At 35.0% G+C, this 23,518-nt stretch overlaps 1 protein-coding gene across 9 annotated transcripts in view; it reads left to right on the top strand.

The window, feature by feature from the left end:
* The window catches only part of NUMB (NUMB endocytic adaptor protein), a 157,450-nt gene that overhangs the window by 75,036 nt on the left and 58,896 nt on the right, over positions 1–23,518 (top strand). For 2 of the 9 annotated variants that reach the window (XM_032482323.1, XM_032482324.1), the window contains exon 3: positions 3,631–3,715. The exons of the other annotated variants lie outside the window; for them this stretch is intronic. The gene's annotated coding sequence lies outside the window, so the exon portion shown is untranslated. The remainder of the gene's footprint in view (positions 1–3,630; positions 3,716–23,518) is intronic. 9 annotated transcript variants of the gene reach the window in all.

Raw genomic sequence — 23,518 nt, 5'->3', positions numbered from 1 at the left:
CTTTTCTGACTGACTTCTTTTATTTAGTAATGTCTTTTAAGTTTCTTCCATGTCTTTCATGGAGAGCCTTGTGGCTTTAATTGAAGTCAGGGCAGGGACCTGAAGTTCTCCCTGCTGGGTCCTGCCCTCTTCCACCTTGCGGTGTCTAAGTAGCATAGTTTGAAAACTTATCTTACAAGTAATGATCTATGAGGTTGCTGGAGTAGGGTTTACCCATTTCATTTTATCCTTCTTTCTATAACTAGAAACAGTAATTCCCAGAAAACAACTGGGCTTCAGTGGGGTGATGATAGATACATGTTGAGGGCTACAGAAAGGCTCATTTCTTATGGGACGTATTCTTCCTAAACTGTGAAGCTCTTTTACAACCACTGGTAGACAGAGAACTGCTGGTAGCATTGCATATGCCATCAACTCAGAATGTCAGAGAACATTGTCCTGCCAATGTTTTAGATGCTAAACAGAACAAAACAAAGTCAGCCAACAAAATCAATAAAGATGAGATAAAACCTTAAAATACAAAAAGAAACAAATGAACCTAACTAGTGTTTCAAATAAATAACAAACACACTTAAGGGGGAAAGATAAATAACCCCAGTAACTTTTGAGCATAGTATACTTTCAAATTCAAGATGAAAAGAACTGTAAACAAATAACAAATCTTAGTTTGTAGGCTGTCTTTTGTAATGGTATGAATTGGCAGTTTTGAAACTATTTTCTGTCTATTTTAGGATTGAACAAATGAATAAGTATATTGGGGATAATGGGAGCTAGATTTTTCATTGTTGGAGAAGGGAGTTTCGTATATATGGAAGAAAAGACTCAAATGAACCCTGCGACATTGGATTTGAATTAGAGGTTATGAACTCGTGTTTTTTTTTTAACATTTATTTATATAAAGATAGAAAAAAATACTTGTACGCATGTATACACTATTCTCTTAGAGACTGTATATCTATATGTATACATATGTTATGTGCATGCCTATGCATATATGTGTGTATGTATGTATATTCCATCTTTGTTTGCTGAGAGGCCTAGAAACAGTTATAGTGAACACACCTAACTCCTGTGTGTTGGTTTCTAAACATTCCTCACTTAAAGGAAATCAGAACTCCTTGAGAAACGGCTGATCCTAGGAAGAACTGGATCAGGGAAAGTACAAGGGGAGCTAGGAAAATACTATTGTTTCAGAAAGTAAGAAGGTTGTTGAAGAATGATGGGAACATGTCAAAAGGAAAAAGAACCAGTTCAAAGAAGCATCCACTGACCAGATGAATAATGATAGTTATAGATTATAATCCATTGGGAAAGTAAGAACCATACAAATATAAGTGAATGAATAAATTACTGAGTTGGGGAGAAGGGAAAGTTCTTCATTAAAATGACAAATAAAATGTAGAACTGTTGGAGTTGAAAAATGACCATTTTGGAACAATTAAAATAGTCCTTTCACACAAGAATCATCTGCAGGTACCAAAACTACTGGGGGAAAAGTTTGATGAAGAATATGATATTTACATAGTCTCAAGATAGTTTCTAGCAAAATATTTACTTATTACAAAGAGGAAAAGAGTAACGTTACAGTTAAGAGACTTGGCAGATACTCCTCAGTCAAGTGATCAAAGTTAGCATCGCTGGTATAGAACCCACTAGCCTCTTGGAGCTTCTGATATGATGCAGTGAGAAAGACCCAGCATTACTTTGTGATACTCCTACCAAAAATGGATAGCCTGAATTTAAACATGAGAGACCATCAGATTAAACATCAGTTGAGGAACATTCTACAAAGTAACTGGTTTGTATTCTTTTAAATATCAATCTTAGAAATGAACTCAATCTTAAAAGACTTAAGACTGAGGAACTGTTCCAGATGATAGGATTCTAAAGAGACATTACCTCTAAATGCAGTGCGTGATCCTGAACTTGGGAAATCAGTAGCTTTAAAGGACATTTTTAAGGCAGTTAAAGACATCTAAACTGTAATTATATACTAGACATATGGACTGTAATTATATAATAGAAATTTTAACATTGACACAGTGCTGATTGATTTGGTTAGCTATATTATAGCTTAAGCGCATGTCCATGTTCTTAGGAAAATATATGGAAATTTTGAGTCTGAAGTGCTACAGTGTTTGCAACTCTCATGTGGTTCAGAAAAATGTGAAAAAGAGAGAATGACAAAGCAAATGGGATAAAATGTAAAATAATTAGTGGCAAATAGCAAATTTTCTCCATATTACATTAAAAAATTACCTTAAAATTCCTTAATTAAAATCTTTTCATGTATTTGAATTGTGATTGAACCAACTTATCCTTATTAATTATTTACAGAATTTATTTAAAAGGACAAAAAATTATTCTCATCATTTAAAGCAAGTAAAGTAGTGAAAGAAATACTGATCAAGTAGAAAGACTCCAAATTGTTAAGATACAGAGCAGAAAGACCTGATTTTTTTGTTTGGATTTCTGTCATGGCCTAGTGACCTCAAGCACCTCATGTCCTATGTTCATTTCTTTAAACATTTTTAAAATAGGTAGTTTAAGAATTTCTTGAACATTTCCTATATAACTTAGTAAGTTTTCTTTTAAAAGATGCTTTGTAAAAATTAGATTGCCTTTGTTCTAGACAGATAGTTTTACAAATTTATAAAGAAAATTTGAAGGCCATTTTTGCAATTATTTGTTGAAAGGGGATATTTGGGGGATGGGGGTGGAAGTTCTTTATTAAATTTTTGAGCTACAGTGAACATAGTCATTTTAATAATTATTTTTATGTAATATGTCATTTTAATAATTAATATTTGTTAGACTGGTAAAATTCATAAAAACTTAATGATAGTATTGAGCTGTTTGAGAAAAATTATCCTATAGAATTTTCCTTTTTTAAAAAGATTATTATATTGTATTGCTTCCTTCAAAGAAACACCTAACCTTATCTCAGATACATTATTGGTAAATGCAGGCATTGATAGAAATCTGATTATTTTAAAATTGTTCTATTGAGATTCTAAAGAGAGCAGTAGTGACAGTTTAACTTGTTTTAACTAGTAAAATGCCAGATATAAATGGACACAGTCATTCTTTTTAGTTGTAATGATGGCTCTACTCTTCTTTGATGACGTCTATTTCTGTTTTTCTCGTATAAAAATTCCTTCCTACCAGTACCAGGAATCATTCCTTCTTGACACAACTCTTCCTGTCTTGGGCCCCTTGAATACTGTTCATTTTAGAAAGGATATGTATGAAATGGAATTCGTGGGAGAAGTTGTCAACAAACATGTCTTACTGTTTGTCTCTTTCTCTGTGTATATATATTTCATATTTCAAAGATCCAATAATTTACCTCTAGGCATTTGACTTTTATCCAGGGAAATTTTATATTATGAATTAGAGGAGATTGTGATTCTGCATTAATGTGTGGATCTTATAGTTGCTATGAATACCTGGAGTGGTCATCTTTGTTATATCATTACAATGGAGTCCTGTTTTCTGGGGGAAGTTGTGAACCTTCTCTTTTCTTTTGTGTACCTGTATTTTATTTGGATTTACCATATCAATGTAATGTAGCAATAATTATGTTATTAACAACAATTTTGTGAGATGTTTATTATTCTCATTTTACAGATGAGGAAACTGAGGCTTGGTGAAGTTACGAAACTTGTCCAAAGTCACACAGCTTGTAAAGTGCACAGCCAAGATTCAGAGCCAGGTCTGTCCAACTTCAGAACTCTTAATCATGGCCTTGGAACTTTGAAATAGCTGTGAAGTATCAACCTATGATAAGTTGTATTGATACTAATATTGCTTAGCTGTTGTTTAATTTTAACTGATAATTTTTTTAATGGTGAGTTTTTTCATCCATAATAATTTTATTGCATCTTTTAAATATTGTGAAAAGAAGTATAACATAGTAATTGAGGGTCTGGGCTCTGGAGACAGCTACCTGGGTATAAATCTGTAAGCTTTTCCACTTGTGTGACATTGGGAAAGTTACTTAACTTTTCTGTACCTCAGTTTTCCTATCTGTAAAATGGTGATAGTAATATTATCCATCCACCTATTGGGTTGTTGTGAAGATTAAATGATTTAACATGTACAAAGCACTTGTAACAGTGCGTAGCACACAGTAAGAATTCAATAAATGTTAACTGTTGGTATTATCATCTCCTAGCAACCAGTAAAACAGATGATCATTATTTCTAATTATCTATTAGGAAATTTGGATAAAGCAAAGTTTAAGCAGCAATACATCACAAAACTCACATAAACCAAAATTAAATTTAAATAAGTTTGACCTAGAGAAAATCATACATTTGATCAAGTCCAGATCTATTGTAAAGCAGACTAGGCAGTGTTTATAGGTCTTATATGTACAAGGATATTGTATGTATGAGAACCACACATAGGCCCACCAGAGATACCCTTTGAGCCCAGTATGGTCTTTGTATTATGAATGTGTTTTGTCTGTTTTCCACTTATAAGTGGAATTTGTATTGAGTAAATGTTCACGTTTTTAGATGGCTTTTAAGGAGATGGTGTTTTGGCAGTGTTTACAGATAATTATTAAGAAAGAAAGACTTGATGTTTTATGTAAAATGTTGGCAACATTTCATCATTTGCAGGAGTGGCTATTAGAATTTACATTTTGGAGAATGTGCACACTAATTGACTTTTGAACCAGTGGGACCACAGCACATTCTTTTATGTGCTCTTCACTCATACTTGTCTATTACAGCTGTCAGAGTTCTGAAGTACCATATCAACTTTTGCTGTAATTTAGTTAAATACCTGTAATTAGTGCCTAATAAGTTTATGCCAGTTGCAAAAATATTCATAAAAGGGAGTAATTTGAGTCAAGTTACGTAAAAATTCAAGAGCTGTTGTTAAAAAGAGGGGCTTGCTTTGTATATGAGCCCAGAATCTCAGTAGCTTTTAATCTACACTTGAATTTAATTTATTCTTTTTATTTTATGATATTGAGCCTTCCTATCCTTGGACATGGTATCTCTTTCTGGTTATTTAGATATATTAAAATGTGTCTTTCTCTATAAAATCTCTCAAATCTTCTTTTAAATTTAATTATTAGATACCATATTTCTTGTTACTATTGTAAATAGTAAGTTTTTCCTCTCTTTTTCCATTTTCTGTTTGCTGATATAAGCTTTTTCGGTATAGAGATCTATGTTCAGCCACCTTACTAAACTATTTTATTGAAGTATGATGATTGCAATTGTGTCTTCCTTTCCAGTGCTTACACTCTTCCTTTTTGTTGCCTCATGCTAGTTAGGACTTGAGTATAAGTACAAGTGTTAATAGTGGGTGTTCTTGTATTGCATTTAATTTTTAAAAGGAAGTGCTCCTTATGTTTTGCCATTAAGTATAATGTTTGCTATAGATTTTTCATAGATATTCTATAGGTTAAAGACATTCCTGTTGCTGTTTGGCTAAGATTTTGTATGTGTGTGAAGAATGAATATTGAATTTTATCAGATGATTTTCCTACATTGGTGAGATGATCATGTTTGTCCCTCTTATTCTGTTAATGTGGTGAATGGCATTTATAGGTTTTCTAATGTTGAATTACTGTTGTGTTGCTGAGATGAACCTAACTTAATCATGATGGTCTTTTTTTAAAAATATATAGTTGGATTTAATTTATTAGTATTTCATTTAGGATTTTTGCATCTGTGTTCACAGATGAAAGGCCCATAATTTTTATTTCTTATAGTATTGTCTTTATTTGATTTTGGTATCCAGATTATGCCAACCTCAAAGAATGAGTTGGGAGCTAACACCGCCACTCTGCCTCCCCACCACCCCAGAAGTATTTATATAAGACTGGAATGATCTATTTTTTGAAAGTTTGGTTGAACTTCTGTTTGACTACCTGGTCTTAGTTTTTTGGGGAGAGAGGTGTGAGCTTAGTATTTTGTAAGGGAGATATATATTCCATTTTCTAAATGGTTTTATCTAGGATTTCTGTTTTTAGTTAAGTCAGTTTTTAGAAAGTTTTTTCTTTTTTTAGGAATCCATCCATTTTGTCTGAGTTTTAAAAAAAAATTTGGCATAAAGTTGTTTAATTTTTTATCTTTGAAATTTCTGTTGTCTGAGTATTTATCTCTCTTTTTTATTCCTAATTTTTTTTGTGCCATCCTTTTTTTCCTTCATCGGTCTTGCTAGAGGTTTTATGTATTTTCTTAGTCTTATCAAAAAAGCAGTGCTTGATTTTGATTTTCTCTCTTGTATGTTTTCTGTTTCATTAATTTCTGGCCTTTCTCCTTTCTTCATTTGTTAAAGGAAATGCAGAATCTAAAATAAGGACAGTGGGGTATCTCCCAGTTTCCAAGGACAGGATTTCATTAGGTCTTAAGAACAACTGGAACCAAGGCTTATAATGCTACTAGGACCTTACTTCTTTTTTCCTTTGTGGGTCTATTTCTTTCTCTCTTCCTATCAACTGACTTTTCTACACTTTAGTCTATGAGGCAGAAAATGGTGAAAATGAGCCTCTGAAATTTGACATCCTTCCCAACTTGATGTGCTCTTGATTCCTCTAAGGATTTTAGATTTTCCCATCTGGATTACATTCTTTATTTCTGAAAAATTTTTTCCTTCAGAATTCTCTTTAATGAGGTTTTCTGTAGTAAACTCTCATTTTTTGGTGTTTTTGTCTGAAAGTATCTTTATCACCCTCCTTCTTGATAGGTATATTATTAGGTATAAAGTAATGGGGTGGCAGTTATTTTTGTAGCCATTGGAAGAATTAATTCCATTCTCTTCTGGTTTCCATTGTTGCTATTGATAAATCAGCTGCCAAATAGTTGTTCATGTAAGTGAATCTGTCTTTTTTTTTTTTTTTTTAACCTCTTCTCTGGCTGCTTTTGACCTCTGTTTTTGATTTTCTGAAGTTTTGTATGTTGTGCCTAGGTATAGATTTCTTTTTATTTATCCTGTGTGAGATTTTGACTGTGAACTGCTTATTTTCCCTGGGAAAAAGATGGGAGTATTCTTTGAGGCCTAAGAAGGAAATGCATTGCTTCAAGAGGATTTACCTTTTTTCCCCCAGATGCCTCAAGATACTACAGTTTAGTGACTAAATTCATCCCTTGAGGTTTTGCACCACCAAAATGAAGTGAATTTGGGTTGCAGTTATGTGCGTGGGCTTGCTTGTCTTTATAGTCTCTTAGGAATCCTTGTTCTCTTCTGTAATAGGAAGCCAAATTTCTTTGGGAATGGTTGGACTGGGTTTACTTCCCGTTCATTTGTTTTCTGTGGATGAAACTTTCAGGGGGTCCCAGCTTTATGAAGAAAGGGTCTTCTATTAGATTTTCCATGTTGAGTGGGTCTTGAACTTTGACTTCTGTATTTTTGTTGTTGTTGTTGTTGTTTAATTTGGGGGGATGGAGGGGAGGTAATTAGGTCTACTTGCTCATTTATTTATTTATTTTTAGAGGAGGTACTGGGGACTGAACCCAGGACTCATGCATGCTAAGCATGCTCTCTACCACTTGAGCTATACCCTTCCCCCCACCCCCAGCTTCGGTTCTTTGCCAGAAGATCATCAGAACTGAAGCTCAACATTGTGAGTTAGATATCTACAGGACAAAAGCAGTTCTGTTATGCCACTTATCTCTTTGAGTCTGCTTTCTCATAGATTTTGGTCTGGTTATTCCTTTACCATCTTGTAAGCGCTTCAATGCTTTAGTATTTTTTTTTTTAAATAAAATTTTATCCATCACTTTTAGTTGTTTTCAGTGAGAAAATTGGATGAATAATTTAGTGGTATTTTATTCCAATTTCTTTGGGTTGTTTTTTTTTTTCTTTTTCTGATTCCTTCAGATGGGTGCTTAAATCACCAATATTTAACCTTATTTTCTAATATAAATATTTAAAGCTGTACATTTATAAGTGGCTCATGAGGTTTGAAATTGAGTATTTTCATTATTATTAACTATAAGAGGTTAATATTTTTAATTTGCTATTAGGATTTTAAAATATACTTGCCTCTTTTAAGCGATGACCCAGGATCTGCAAGTCAGTTAAGACTTTTGAAATGTGTGGGTTTTAAGAGATTTATTTTGCTGTTATATTTAACTCACCTTTAAAAAAACCAAGATTTTCAATTTGTATTACAAAGCAAAACTCAACTGTGTACTATATACAAGAGATACACAAGGTGATACAGAGAAGCTAAAAATAAGGCAAATGGAAACAGTAAGAAAGAAAAGGTTGCTCTAGGACCACTCTTCAGTGGCTTTTTCTCCCCTTTCTGATAACAGACTTTAGTTAAATACCCAGTATTCCATATCCTTGAGATGTTGAGGAAGTCTCAAACGGCTGATTTTGTATTAATCATTTAATGGTAATTTTTTTGTTTTTCTCCTCCTCCCCCTTCTTTTTCTGCTCTTTTTCTTTCTTCTCTTCCTTTTTCTTCACTCTTTAACGTACCTGAAACTGGGATGTATCTCTCATATTGGGGTGCATCTTAACATTGATGACATTTCACAATTAATGGATAATTATTAATTAACAATTAATTTTGACAGCATTTTTACTATGACTCTACATCTTACCCCATCCTCTACTTGAAATGCCCTCTTCTTGTCTCTCTTATCCTATGCTTGTATCATTCAGGACCTTAAGGGAGAAAATAACCCTTATTTTCTTATCCTGCCTCCTCTTCTTCCAGCACCCAGCACAATACTTTGTTGGACACAGGGTTTGTATTTAATTAACAATTAAGGGAAGTGTGTAGATATAATGAATCATAGCACAGGCTGTGACACATTTATATTAGTAACCAGGTTTTTAGCTTCTTAGTGAGAGGAGATTAATACTTATATTAGTTAAGATTATTTTGGATTTATGAAGAACAGATCCCATTGCTTCCTACATTAAGCAAGTTAGAGAATTTATTAGATGGATGTTTAGTCATCTGATGATGTTCAAGAAAGAGTTTAACCAGTGAAACAAAAAAAGTAATAAATACAAAGCACTGTGAAGGAAATGAAAAGAGTAGTAACAGTGAAGAATTATAGAGGGTGGTATTTAGAAAGAGAGGAAAAGAAGACCTCATCAGTGAGGTGGCATTTAGATTCAGACTTGAAGAATGAGTGGGAGACAGAAGTTCTTGAAGGGTCTGGAAGAAAAACATTTCAGACAGAGGGAAATAGAAGGCCCAAAGTGGGAAATAGCTTGCAGTTAACTGAAAGTTTAATAGTTGAGGAGAGCACCACCTCAAGGTAAGAGAGGGAGACGGGGCTTACTTCAATATGCTAACATCGGCTGTGCTTCTGTGAAGTGCTGGGCACTGTTCCAGGCACTTCTTGAGCAGTGTGAATTGTTATGCCGTACTGATTTCTCTGAATGCTGAGAGTTTGGATTTAATTTGAAGATGCATTGGGAAGCCATGAACTATTACTCAGTGCCGTGGTGCGTTTTTAAAGATTTTTCTGGCTACTTTGTACACAGTTGATCAGAGGGAGACAGTAGAGGATATAGAAATAAACATTAGTTGATGGCTTATACTAGTCCAGGAAAGAGACAAAACTGTCTTGGACCATGGTCCTCATGGTAGAGATGAAGAGCGGTGGACGGATTTAAGATATATTTACAAGACTTTTGGTGGTGGCTTAAATAAAGGGAGAGGATTATGAAGGAAAAGGAGTCAGATCACAGAGGGTTGAAGAATTGAAGAGATGATGTGGATAGATAATTTGTGAAGTTATTTGTCAGTAAAAGGGAGAGCTGTTTTTAACCTTCTTATTTCTATAATTTTTCCAGTGGCATTTCTGTCTCTCTTTTAAATTCTGGGAACCAAATATATTTTAATTCTAGTCTGCCTCTCTAGATTCCAGCACCTTTTTCTCATCCCACACTTGACAGATGCTTAGAGGAGGAAAGTCAGTTAAAAAGTAGGCTAGCGTTCTCAGCAATTCTGGCCTTTTTCATCAAGATGTTCCTTGCTAAATCAGTCCTTGCTATATTAGAGCAAAACCATTTTGTTCTATAAGTAAAGGTTTAATCTTGAAAGAAGATCATCTTAGTGAAATCAGTCTCTGTATATGTGTGTTGTGGGATTAGGGGTAATGGTCATATGTATTTTTATCTGTTAAGTCTTAACATGCCTTTTAAAAGATAAAGGTAAGTATAGCTGAATTGCAAATTCGGTTAACCAGTTGTTTTCTCAGTGAAAGGCAGTGATAAACTAAAAGATAAAATTGTTTGTGTAACTGAAAGAAAAACTCTCAGAAGAGATAGCTTTTTTTTTTTTAATGTTTCTTAAATACATAGAGGTTCAGCTTTTGAAACCACCTTTGACTACAATTTTAAGTAGATAGGGTCTTTCCTCATTTTATGAAGCTTTGGTTTTCTGTTATTATCTTTAAGGAGTGAATAAAGAAGCCATGTATTCAAACAAAAGAAGGAATTTTGTGGGCAAAATGAGTGGGAAGATGAAAATTAGTACGGCAGAAACCTAAAATCAAAGCCAGATAATAGATAAGGATCGTGGAATACTGTTTAAATTAGTGATTCTTCACTTTTTGGTAGTTACAGAATCCTTTGAGATTTCAATGAAAGTTGAAGAATCTGGCTTCAGAAAGTGTACAGACACATGTGTATTCAGATTTGTACATAATCTTAGGGCATTGCTAAACCTGAAGACCAGGGTACATGATGCCCTGGTCAAGAATATGTGGTCTAAATGGTAATCAGGGCTGAGGAGTATGTGGCTAGAGAGAGCTTTCACATTCAAACTGTGACAGTGTTCTCTTCTCAAATATTAATCTTCAGGGCAGTCCAGACTCAGTTTGTTGTTATTGTTTAAACCTTTGGTCTGACAGCTGATAAAATAATTTTTAGTTTTAGCTATTAAAATTTTTTCTTTGGAAGTGCCATAGATGGCAGGGTTTTCTGAAATAAGGCAATACGCTATTCAGGATACCCTAACATGAAGCCTAGTAATAAAGAAAGTTGAAGTGAAATATAAACAAATTTCAAATTTACTGACACCTAGGATTATACAGGAGCTGAATGAATATTTCCTTTGAGAAAGTAGGTTTAAAAAAACAAGCAAACCAGAGAAGCAAGATGGTGGAGTAGAAGGACGCTCGTAGATCACCCTCTCCCACAAATACACCAAAACTCACATCTACGGACCCACTCAGCCAACCAGAGCACCTGCAGAAATCTGACAGAACATCGCCCTCTTTGAAAGACAAAGACGCCAAAAATCTGGTAGGAGAAAAGGAAAAAAGAAAGAAGAAAAAGCAAAACAGTGTGGGATCGGTCCCGCGGGGAAGGAGCAGCAAAGGAGGACTGGCGCTCATTCGCTGGGTCTCCCCCCTCCAACGGAGAGGCCAATGGGACAGAGGGGGAGCCTCCAAGGCTCAGATCTGCCCTGAGCACCCCTTGACCGACAGAACTAAATTAAATAGGCACAAAGGGTCCCCGCAACACCCAGCCCGAGACACGAGGTGGCATCTGGGGGCCGGGACAGACAGCCCAAGCCGGGCGGAGGACTGAGGCAGCTGCACTGAGGCAGCCCCAGGGGACTGCAGGGTGCTGCGCACCGTGGCTGGGAGGGGATATGGAGCAGAACAACCTCAGTCCCCCATAAATTGCGAAAAAAGCAAAGCAACATGGCTGGTGTGCCCTGGGGGGAGGGGCGCCGTAGCCTTTGTCTCCTCAGACCCCGTGCCACCATTACTGGTGCTTCTCACGAGAAGAGAGGCAGGGCACAGCCACAGCCGCCATCTCCTGCTGTGCTCCGCCCAGGCGAGGGCAGGACTGAGACCTGAATCTGCACCCAGAGGCTCTGCAACCTCCTAGGCAGGACTGAGACTTGTTTACAGCCCAAGGCAGATAGGAGCTTTCTGCCCTGGCACCTCAGAGAACTCGCACAGCCAAGACAAACAAGGAGCTGAGATTTGGCACAGAGCAGGGGTGGAGCTGTTCCGCGGTCTTCCCTGAGCCCGCCTACAGAGTGCCAACCCAAGGTGGAGCAGGCAGCTGCGCAGAGCAGCGGAGCAACCGGCGCTGGGAGAGGGCGGGCGGCCACCTGCCTTCCTGGCAGGAACACAGCACCTGACTGCCGTGCTGGGAGGGGGCGCGATCCACCCACCTGCCTCGACCGAATGCAGCATCTGACTGCGACATCGGGAAGGGGAGTGACCCGCCCGCCCACCAGTGCCAGAGAGATATGAGCAATATGAAGAAGCAGAGGAACCACTCCCAATTAAAAGAGTAAGAGAAATCCCCTGAAAGAACGGTCAAGGAAATAGACGTCAATAGCCTACTAGATCAAGATTTCAAAAAAGGAGTGATCAAAGTACTGAAGAAACTAAAAGAAATAGTGTTTAGAGATATAAAATATGTCAAAAATGAAATAGAAGCTATAAAGAAGAACCAAGTAGAATTAGTAATCTCATTTGCTGAGATGAGAGCTGACCTAAAGGCTGTACAAAGCAGGCTAGATAATGTAGAGGAACAAATAAGTGACTTAGAAGACAGGACAACAGAAAGCACCCAAGCAGAACAGCTGAGAGAAAAACAAATAAAAAACAAGAAAAACAATGTAAGGGATCTATGGGATAATATAAAGCGTGCCAATCTTCTCATAATAGGGGTTCCAGAAGGGGAAGAAAGAACAATGGGGATTGAAAAGGTATTTGAAGAAATCATGACTGAAAACTTCCCAAACTTAAAGAAGGAATCAGATATCGAAGTACAAGAGACTCAGAGGGTCCCAAACGGGAAGAACCCAAATGGACCCACACCAAGACATATCATAATCAAGATGGCCAGAGTCAAGGATAAAGAAATGATCCTAAAGGCAGCAAGAGAAAAACAAAAAGTGAGTTACAAGGGAACCCCCATAAGGCTCTCAGCTGATTTCTCTATACAAACACTACAGGCCAGGAGGGAGTGGCAAGATATATTCAAAGTCCTGAATGAAAAAAAGATGCAGCCTAGGATACTCTATCCAGCAAGGCTATCCTTTAGAATAGAAGGAGAGATAAAGAACTTCACAGACAATTAAAAACTACAAGAGTTTAGCAATATTAAACCCATGCTAAAAGAAATATAGACAGGTCTGCTCTAAATAGAAAAGAAGCAGTATGCTACAGAAATGAGAAACTCATAACTGGAAAGGTGATAACTACCATGAATTACAAATAGAATAAACACAAAATTGTAAAATAAGACATCTAAATCATTAAGAGTGGGAGAGGGGAGCAAGGAAAGCCACTGTGAAAAACAGTATGGAGATTCCTCAAAAGACTAGGAATAGACTTACCATATGACCCAGGAATCCCGCTCCTGGGCATATATCCAGAAGGAACCCTACTTCAAAATGACACCTGCACCTCAGTGTTCATGAAAGCAATATTTACAATAGCCAAGACATGGAAACAGCCTAAATGTCCATCAACAGATGACTGGATAAAGAAGATGTGGTATATTTATACAGTGGAATGCTATTCAGCCACAAACACCAGCAACAATGCCATTTGCAGCAACATGGATGTTCCTGGAGAATGTCATTCTAAGTGAAGTAAGCCAGAAAGAGAAAGAAAAATACCTTATGAGATCACTCATATGTGAAATCTAAAATAAATAAATAAATAAAAGAACGTAAATACAACACAGAAACAGTCTCATAGACAAAGAATACAAATTTGTGGTTGCCAAAGGGGCAGGGGGTGGGAAGGGACAGACTGGGATTTTAAAATGTAGAATAGATAAACAAGATTGTATTGTATAGCACAGGGAAATATATACAAGATCTTGTGCTAGCTCACAGCAAAATAAAAATGTGACAATGAATATATGTATGTTCATGTATAACTGAAAAATTGTACTCTACACTGGAATTTGATACAACATTGTAAAATGACTATTACTCAATAAAAAATGTTAAAAAAGAAACCCACAAACAAACCTTTATACTGTATAGCACAGGGAAATACATACAAGATCTTGTAGTGGCTCATGGTGAAAAAGAATATGAAAATTAATATATGTATATTCATGTATGACTGAAAAATTGTGCTGTATACCAGAAATTGACACAACATTGTAAACTGATTATAACTCAATAAAAATAAACTGAAGAAAAATAAAAAGCAAACCAACCCATTGTTCTCTCTACTTTTCCATGAATCTGTTTGTTAAATAACTTTCTCACAAAACCAACCATGAACTTCTAAAATGAATTTTACTAGCCCTGTAAATTAAGTACCGGACATATTTATTTCACTGTCGGTGATAAACCTGTACTTTGTTACCGTTCGTTTGGCTCAGTGCCTAAGTGGAACTCTGAGCTCGTGATACAACTTAATAAGTTATAAATTGTTTCCTTTTAGGCAAATTATGCCAGTTAGACCAATATTTAACGAAACCCAGAATTCTTAGGATTCATTGGTTGAGTAGGGGATTGACTAGAAGACCTACCCCTAAGTCCTTTGGCCGTGCTGAAGTCTGGGATTCCTTACATTTTTTCACTTACTTAACTTGATCAAATAAGTTTTTTCTTCACTCTAAATCTTGAAAGCAAGTTCCACATTTTAAGAAAAGTAGAAATCAAAGAAAAATAAAAAATGAAATACTTTGTGGTGTAATATTCTATTGTAATGATGATTTAATATATGGCATTTTTAGCTTCGGTTTTTAGTGACTGAACAAATCATTATCAACATCATCATCATCATTATTGTTTTGGCAGATGGACAGTCAGTGCACTTTTTTTTTTTTCTTGTGACTTTCCCTGTAGGATACTGGAATAGAAGTGTGGTGAAGACTACAGTGAAATTGTATATGCTCACATTTAACCATGTTTGTTCAGAGAATACTAAAATAGAAGTGAGAGTTAAAGAACAATTACATTGAAATTAAGATTCTCTCTGCTGTCCTAGTCCATGAGTTTCTGCTGTACAGTGATTTCATGCCTCCCATAGTGTGAGGATGCTATGTGGTGCTAGTGCTAGGTAGATGTTTTCCTCACAGCATAGCTCCTAAACATAAGCAAGCTACTTCAAATGTGTTCATTTGAAAACACCAAACTGTTCCATATTAGAAACAAAATCCTTGGCTCTGTTGGATTTATTGCAAGATAGTGTAGTACTGTACTTTGTGGATGATTTGAAGTATTCCCAATATTATTTTGAATTTATGTGATTTTTTGCTTTTAGTATTGCTGTCTTTGGAACTTAGCCCTGTGAGACTAGAGCCTACTGAAAAAATTATTAAGTTTAGCTAATCTAGGGAAATTTATGAGTTTACTATTTTTTTTTCAGATATTCAGAATAGTACCCATGGTTTTATATTTTAGTTTATGTATTCTTACATTTGAAATGAACTAATACTGTTGTAACAGAGTAATTTTACCATTTTCCCTAGCTTTGATTTTTTTTTTTTTTTCCTTTTGTAAAGGGAAACAATCTTAAGTATCAGGGTCAAGTTTCCTGAGTGTGTCGTATCTATTTCTTATGTATAACAAGTATGTGCTATAGTGTTTGGGTTTTTTTTTCCCTCATAGTGAGTTTCTGAAGCTCCTGTCTTGTCCAGTCTTCCTTAAAACTTATATACAAGAGGAGCCTAAAGTTAGAGGTGTAATTGTGACAAAAGAACAAAGAAAGGCAAATAAACATGATTTAGAACCAAAAACTCTAGAAAGAAAAGTCCCCTTTTCTCTAAGAGTTGTAGCTCTCTAGTGGCCCTACAAAAGCCCTTAGTTCATTTTAGATTTGGCTGGACAAACTATATTTCAGTAACTGTATTTTTTTATTTTTTTGGTAAAAGTGAGACTTATAACTAAATGTGACTTGTTTCCCTTATGCTTTGTTAGGGGTCTCATAATTATATGTGTGTATATATTTATATTTCTATACTCCTCATCTTTGTCCTCAGTTACAGAAAGAATTTTAGGTGTCTTGCTTTCCACCTAATTAAAATTATAAAATACTTGATGTATACAAAAGAATATATATAATATATAGGTTATAGAGCATAAGGAAATGAAAACTTACATATCTTCTACTTAGCTTAAGAATTAGAGCATTACCAAAACTTTTGAAGTCCTCATGTGAACCATTCCTGATTATGTCCCCCTTTCTTTTCCCTCAGGAGTAACACTGCCCTCAATTATGTTTGTCATTCTCTTGTTTTTCTTTTCAGTTTTGCTAATTACATGCATATCTCTAAATGTTATGTTTAGTTTTGCATATTTTTAGGGGTAATATTGGGGGACTAAGAGCACAGACTCTAGGGTCAGGCAAATCTGCCACTTTCTAACCATGTAATTTGGGCAAATTACTTAACTTCTCAATACCTGTTTCCTTATCCATGAAATAGAGATTAAAGATAGAATCTACCTTGACATTTCAAATCAGTGACCAATGGATGTGTTACTGATTAAATGATATTCAGACATTTGGTTATTAATTTTGTTGTTGTTTTACTTTTTTAAAAGCTCTTTATTTATTTACTGGTGTTATTTCTGCACATGACATTTCTTTTTTTATCGAAGTATAGTCAGTTACAATGTGTCAATTACTGATGTACAGCATAATGTTTCAGTCATACATACACATACATGTATTCATTTTCATATTCTTTTTCATGGTTCTTAATTTTGAAACATAAACTTTAGAGCCCTGTGTCACAATATATTCACAGTAAAGATAGATTAAATTTTTAATGTGAAAGTTAAAACCTAAAGCTTCAAGGTAAAAAATGTATGGTATTATTGGTGTAACATCAACATTATTAAAAAGAATAGATGTGTATGGAACTTGGAAAGAAGTTCATGGTATACAAAGTAAAAGAAACCAATTTGCCAAATAATATTTACAATATATTTATTGTATTTTTAAAATTATGAAATAAGTATCTACATGCAATGAAAAGGTGTAAAAGAAAAAAAAAATAGAATCTACCTGATAGAGCTGTTGTAGAATGAAGTGAGTCATTATATGCAAACTGCACAGTGTTCAGTGCCTGCTTCACAGGCAATATTCCCTGGGTGCTATTTGTTGTTAGTATTTGTATAAAGGAATTATCATAGAAACAATTTGCTTCTCTCCTACCTTGATATTATGATTGTGAGATTTAACCATGTTGATTATTATAGTTGTAAATAATTTATTTTTAAATTTTCTCTTGATTATTTTTGAGGGTTTTTAAGTTAATTTTTTATTTCTGCATGCTATTCTACCCATGGTTGTTTTTTTGGAGGAGGGAGGAGGTAATTAGGTTTATTTATTTATTTTTTGGAGGAAGTACTGGGAGTTGAACCCAGGGCAGCACTTTGAGCTATACCCTCCTCTGCATGGTATTCTAATGTGTGAATACTCTATTTCTCTTTTCTGTTGATGGATAATTAGATTCTAGTATTTGTTATTTTACTGTTAAAACAAACAATAAACAATGCTATACAGACATTATCTTGCACACCTTCTGGTGCACATGTATAAGAGTTTCTCTACGATATACACCTAGAAATGGAATTGTTGTTGATATGTGCGTCTTCAGCTTGCCTAGAAAAATGTTATATTTCAAAGTTACTTTTGAAAATGGTTGCACCAGTTTATGCTCCTGTAAGTATATGAGAGTACCTGGTGCTCCATATCTTATTGTCTGATACCTATTGTCTGATTTGCTAAACTGATAGATGTAAAATGGTATATTACTGGTGACTTTTAGGGACAGTTATTTCTTAAGAACCTGTAAACTTGCATGTGAAACTCTTGTTATAGTACCATTCACAGTGGATACCTAATATTTACTATTTCTTCTTGTTCTTTTTCTGTTCTTTGCTGGGTAGTGCAAATTACCGTGTGTGTTTATAATTTTTCATACAGTCATATACTTAGGCAATGTTCAAGAAATCTGTTTATCTTGTCAAGCATAAGGTTAATTACCATGAAAGGTATGATAATCTAGCTGATCTTGTGATTGGTATTATAGAAAAGACTTTGTTTGCAACAGTTGAGCAAATGCTTTGTTTTAGAAAACTGTCTTTAATTCCAGCAGTGGAATTTAATATGCCTTTCTCTTGTTTAAATAGTCTAATAAATCTGATTTCAGCAGATACTATTATCAGTGAACAGTGTATTTTCTAGAACTGGTACAGAAACAAGATTCAGGAGCACTTGTACCATTAACTGTTTAGATCCAGTTCCCTATCATCTGCGGGATTCTTATAGTAGCCTCCTAATTGTCTCTTTGCTTCCATTCTTGTTCCGTTCAATCCATTTTTAACCCAGCAGCCAAATGTAAAATGTAAGTGCATTTTAGAACCCTCTGGTGGCTCCCCATTTCTCTCAGAGGAAAAATCAAAGTGTTTGACCTACAAGGTCCTATATTACTTTGCCCTGTGTAATCCATCTGGTGTCATCTCTCCTACTCTCTTATTTTCATTTTGCACTGGACACACTGACCTCCTTTCTGTTTGTCAGACACTCCAGGCAGGCTCTCCCCTCAGGAGCTTTGCATTGATAATTTTCTTTTTCTAACTTCATCTTAGTGCATGGCTCACTTTTTTACCGTCTTCAGTTCTTTGCTCAAGTGTTAATTTCTTAACTTAAATTTTATCCCTGCCTCCAGCACTTCTAATCCCCTCTTAACCCTATTTATCTTTTTCTGCTTAGCATTTACCACCTTCTAACATACTGCAGAGTTGGTAATGTGTGGGTAATATTTCACAACTAGTTCTTCAAGTGTGGTTCCAACATGAATGATGGTTGATATCTTTGCTTGTTTAATGAATAAGATGAAAGTGAAACAATGAAGATGTGTGTCAAAATTTCACTCATTTGTCAATGATGTGAGAGGCTTATTTGCTGAACTGGATAGTAGTTTTTAAGTATGAGAAGAACATTTCCTCAACTTTTTGTGCAATTCATAATGTAATGATTATATATACCACACACTTTTAAGTTCAATCTGCATTGTAACATTTTTTCCATCACTTTCTTAGATCTAGACAATCACAAAACAGCAAATCAAGCAATGATTGGTAGTTTTGCCAAATTCCGTAATGTAAATATAAATACTTCTACCGTGGTCGATTTCAAGCTACTAACATGAAGTCACTGAACGTGACATTGGGAAGAGATACACAATAGCCTAGCATTAGATGGTATTTCTGCCAAACATACAGAATCATAAATGACCCCAAGAGCACAATAGTGAAATGTAGCAAAAAAAAAAAAAAAAAAAAGTAAGTGATGAGTTTTTAGTATTTATTACCTTTGTTTAAAAATAACAAGTTTATATAATTGAATTTTTAATAAAAGCTGTGTTTAACACCTAGTTTACAAACTTGCTGAAAATTTAACAGTTGGATCTTGTCAACAAGCACACCACTGTGAATAATCTGGCTATTTATTTTCTATCTCCTTCGTAGGGCATTTTTGTTCTATATTTGTTTACTAGCATGGTAGGCAGTCAATAAATACTTGTTGAATAAACTTTATTTAAAATATTTGAGGTCTTTTATATGTAATTTAAAATTCATTTAAACAAATGTACTAGGTGTTAAGACAAACTTTGTTGAAATGTAAACTTTTTTCCTTCATTTTAAAATAAGAAGTATTTTTCATAACAATAGCATAAATTTATTTCTCTGAGTTATTGGGCCTCAATTATAAATAAAAGCATGTTGCTCTGAAAGGAGTAGAAAGATTTTCAAATTTGCCTTGCTGAGACTTTTCTGTTTTTCCTGTTCTTTACAGTCAGATCTATTACATGATAAAATTATTATAAAATCAGCTTCTTTATCATACCATGGCATAGTATTTTAGTTCAGAGAGTAGGAAAGTAAAATATTACAAATAGAAAATATAGGGTGAAGACAGAGAAAAGTGAGAAAGCCGCAGCATATTTGAAAGGCCTTATCTTCATAGAATTATGCAAAGATGTGTTAGGAGACGAGGCTGGGAAAAGGTTGGGTTCCAGTTCTAGAAGCTCCTGAATGCCAGTCTCAGAAATTAAATTTTGGGACCTTCAACAGTTTTTGAACACATTCAAGGATAAATTTTAGGAATATTAATCTGGCATCACTATGTTGGAAGGTCCGAGGAAAGAGGGCTTGGAGTCTAAGGGTTGTTGCAGACATTCATGGACGAAGTGGTTTTCCTACCAGGGCAGTTAGGAATAGGAGGGAATGGCAGAGTGTCAGAGATATTGGTGCCTATTCGCATCAATAGCACCAGTGGATGGACTTGGTATGGAAGAATTGTGAAAAAATGTCAGAGATGAGCCTTAAACTTTGCTATTGTCACTTTAAAGCATTGATGGATGTAAAGATGTTATGTAGAAATAGGAAAATCAAGAAGGAGAGCTTGTTTTAAGATAAATTTGAATTAGAGTTCAAAGTACAAAACTGGACTTGACAAAGAAGTCAGGACTAGATATGAACTCTCTCTGGGAGATAGAAAAGAATTTATGCTTATAATTAATTGAGTTTTAACCTGTTTTTTTTTTAAATCTCTGTTCAGTATGTAATGTGAGAATTCAAAGAAGGAAAGATACAGTTTGCTATGAACTTCAAATTTACATATTGACGGGGCATTTTTAGTTTGCTAGTAAGGTGACTTAACGTTGATTGATTTTCAAATGTTAACTAACGCTGTGTTTATTAGAAAAACTCCATGTGGTCATGATACATTTTTTAATGTATCGCTTGGTTTGATTTACTGAAACTTTGTTGAGAATTTCTGAATGTATGTTCATGAGAGATACTGGTCTGTCTATTTAAAAAGCTGACTTTTAAAATAATGTCTTTGTCTGGTTTTGGTCTCAGGATAATCTTAACCTGATAGAATGATTTGAGAAATACTCCTTTCTCAATTGTTTTGGAAGAGTTTGTGTATAATTGGTATAATTTCTTCCTTAAATATTTGGTAGAATTCACCAATGAATCCATTTAGCCCAGGAGTTGTATTTGTGAAAAGATTTTAAAATATAAATTCAATTTCTATTGAGGTTATCTATTTCTTTTTCTTTTTCTTTTTTTTCTGGGGAAGCTGTTTGTACAGTTTATTATTGAGGTTATCTGTTACTTTGTCTTTTTCTTTTTTTTCTGGGGAAGCTGTTTGTGCAGTTTATTTTATTTTTATTGAAGTCAGTTTACAATGTTATGTCAATTTCTGGTGTACAGTACAATACTTGAGTCACACAGGAACATACGTATATTCATTTTCATACTCCTTTTAACCATAAGCTACTACAAGCTATTGAACATAGTTCCCTGTGCTATACAGTATAAACTTATTGTTTATTTATTTTATATATGGTAGTTAGTATCTGCAGATCTTGAACTCCCAGTTTATCCCTTTATTTCTTTTTGAGTAAGCTGTGAAAGTTTGAAACTTGCAAGGAGTTTTTCCATTTTATTTGAGTTGTTGAATTTATTGCTTAAACTTGTTCATAATATTCCCTTATTATTCTTCTTAATATCTGTAAAATCTATAGTGTTGACACCTCTCTCATTCTTGATACTGGTAATTTGTATTTTTTTTTCCCCTGAATAATCCGGCTACAAGTTTATCAGTTTTTAAAAAATCTTCTGAAAAAACTAGCATTTGGCTTCCTTTTCTCTATTTTTCTATTTTCCTACTTCATTGCTTTCTGCTCTAACCCCTACTGTTTCCTTTTTTTTTTCCTGCTTAATTTGCATGTCTTTGTCCCTTTAGTTTATATAGGTAGGAGCTAAAGTCACTGTTTTAAGTAAGACCTTTCTTTTTTCTAATATAGACGTATAGTGTAGGGTTTCTCAATAGTGGCACTATTGATATTTTAAGCTGGATAATTCTTTGTTGTCAGGGGCTGTCCTGGGCATTATAGAATGTTTAGCAGTATTTCTGGCCACTATTTATAAGATGCCAGTAGCATCTCACTAGTGACAAGTTTGTTGTCCCCTAATGCAAGACTGTTCCCTGGTTCAGAACCCCTGATTTAGTGCTATGAATTTCTGAGTACTCCTTTTGTGGCATCCCACAAATTTTGATATATTATGTTTTCATTCAGTTCAAAATACTGTCTACATTCCTTTTTTATTTTACTTTGACCCATGGGCTATTTTGAAATGTATTTTTTAGTTTCCAAATATTTGGCAACTTAATTCCATTGTGATCAGAGATCATAGAATGATCATACTTTGTATGACTTGAAGCTTTTTAAATTTGAGACTTGTTTTATGGCCCAGAGTATGGTCTATAGTTGGTAAATGTTCCACATGCATTTAAAGAAGGTGTATTCTGTTGTCATGGGGTAGAATGCTCTATAAAAGTCAATCAGGTCATGTTGGCCAATAATGTTTTTCATTCAGGTCTTGCTGTTTATACTCTTGATGATTTTATTCCTACTTATTCCATTAACTATTGAAAAGTTAACTATTGAAAACTATTGAAAAGGGATATATAGCCACTCCAGCTTTCTTTTGAATTATATTAATATGGTATATTTTTTTCTATCCTTTTGCTCTGAACCTATTTGTGTCTTTATGTTCTAAGTGGGTTTATTGTAGGCAGCATATAGTTGGGTCTTGCTTTTTTATCCAGTTCGATGAAGAGCTAATTAGCGTTTAACTACTGGGGAACTAGTGTCACTGCTAAAGGTGCTGTCTCCCCTATTCCTGATTCCACTGAGGGAACATGTGGCGATGGGGGCCAGCGTTCAGGACCATGGTGGACGGTTGGAGGTCTTGTGAATACTGTTGGATCCTCCTTGCTGTGCCCACCTGGAACTGGGCAGAGGCACATGAAGGCAGGCCAACCATCTGGGGACCCTGCGGGAAGCCAACAACTGTGCCTGAGAGAGATGAGACTTTTGAAATCTTGACTTGCACTGTTATTGACCAGTGGAAATGTTCACTGGCCTTAGTACTCTGTTTAACCAGTTGTTGGATTGTGGAAGATTAAGCACTGCAAAATTTTAATCACTGGTATGGATATATTAATTCATGCTGGCCAGTTAAATGATGTTTGCACCTCTATCATGTTTGAGTGTGCTGGGTTTAATTCTATTTGCTGTATCCTAACTCTAACCCTAAAAAATAAAGTAATGATGAGATCATCACAAGAAAAGTTTTGCCTATAATGAGTTTATAGTTCTCCTGACCTCTCCCCTGAACTTCAGGTTTATACACATAGTAAATTTTCTAACAGTTTTTACTGACCCAGATGAATTGGTTCAGAGGGCGGTCCCTTAAGGAATACGAGATAAGAGTTGATGATTTAACTTTAAATTAATGTGATTGAGGCAACACTGGTGTACCCAAATACAGAAATTTGAGTAAAGGAGCAAGACTTAAAAATATAATTGGGAAATGATCATAGCTGGGGTAGTAGTTTGTGTTGATTATTTCTCCAAGAATGATAGTACAAATAGGAGAACACCAATCGAGGACTAATACTTGGGGAATACCCTCAATGGGTGGGAGAAAGTAGAGGAAGCCCTGAAAGCATCAGTAGGAACAGAGGTGAAGAAAATAAACCAGAGGAGT

Source organism: Camelus ferus, chromosome 6 (genome assembly GCF_009834535.1).
Source record: "Camelus ferus isolate YT-003-E chromosome 6, BCGSAC_Cfer_1.0, whole genome shotgun sequence".
NCBI lineage: Eukaryota > Metazoa > Chordata > Mammalia > Artiodactyla > Camelidae > Camelus > Camelus ferus.
The sequence above is the reverse complement of the archived record's forward strand: the minus strand, read 5'-3'. Positions and strand labels throughout refer to the sequence as shown.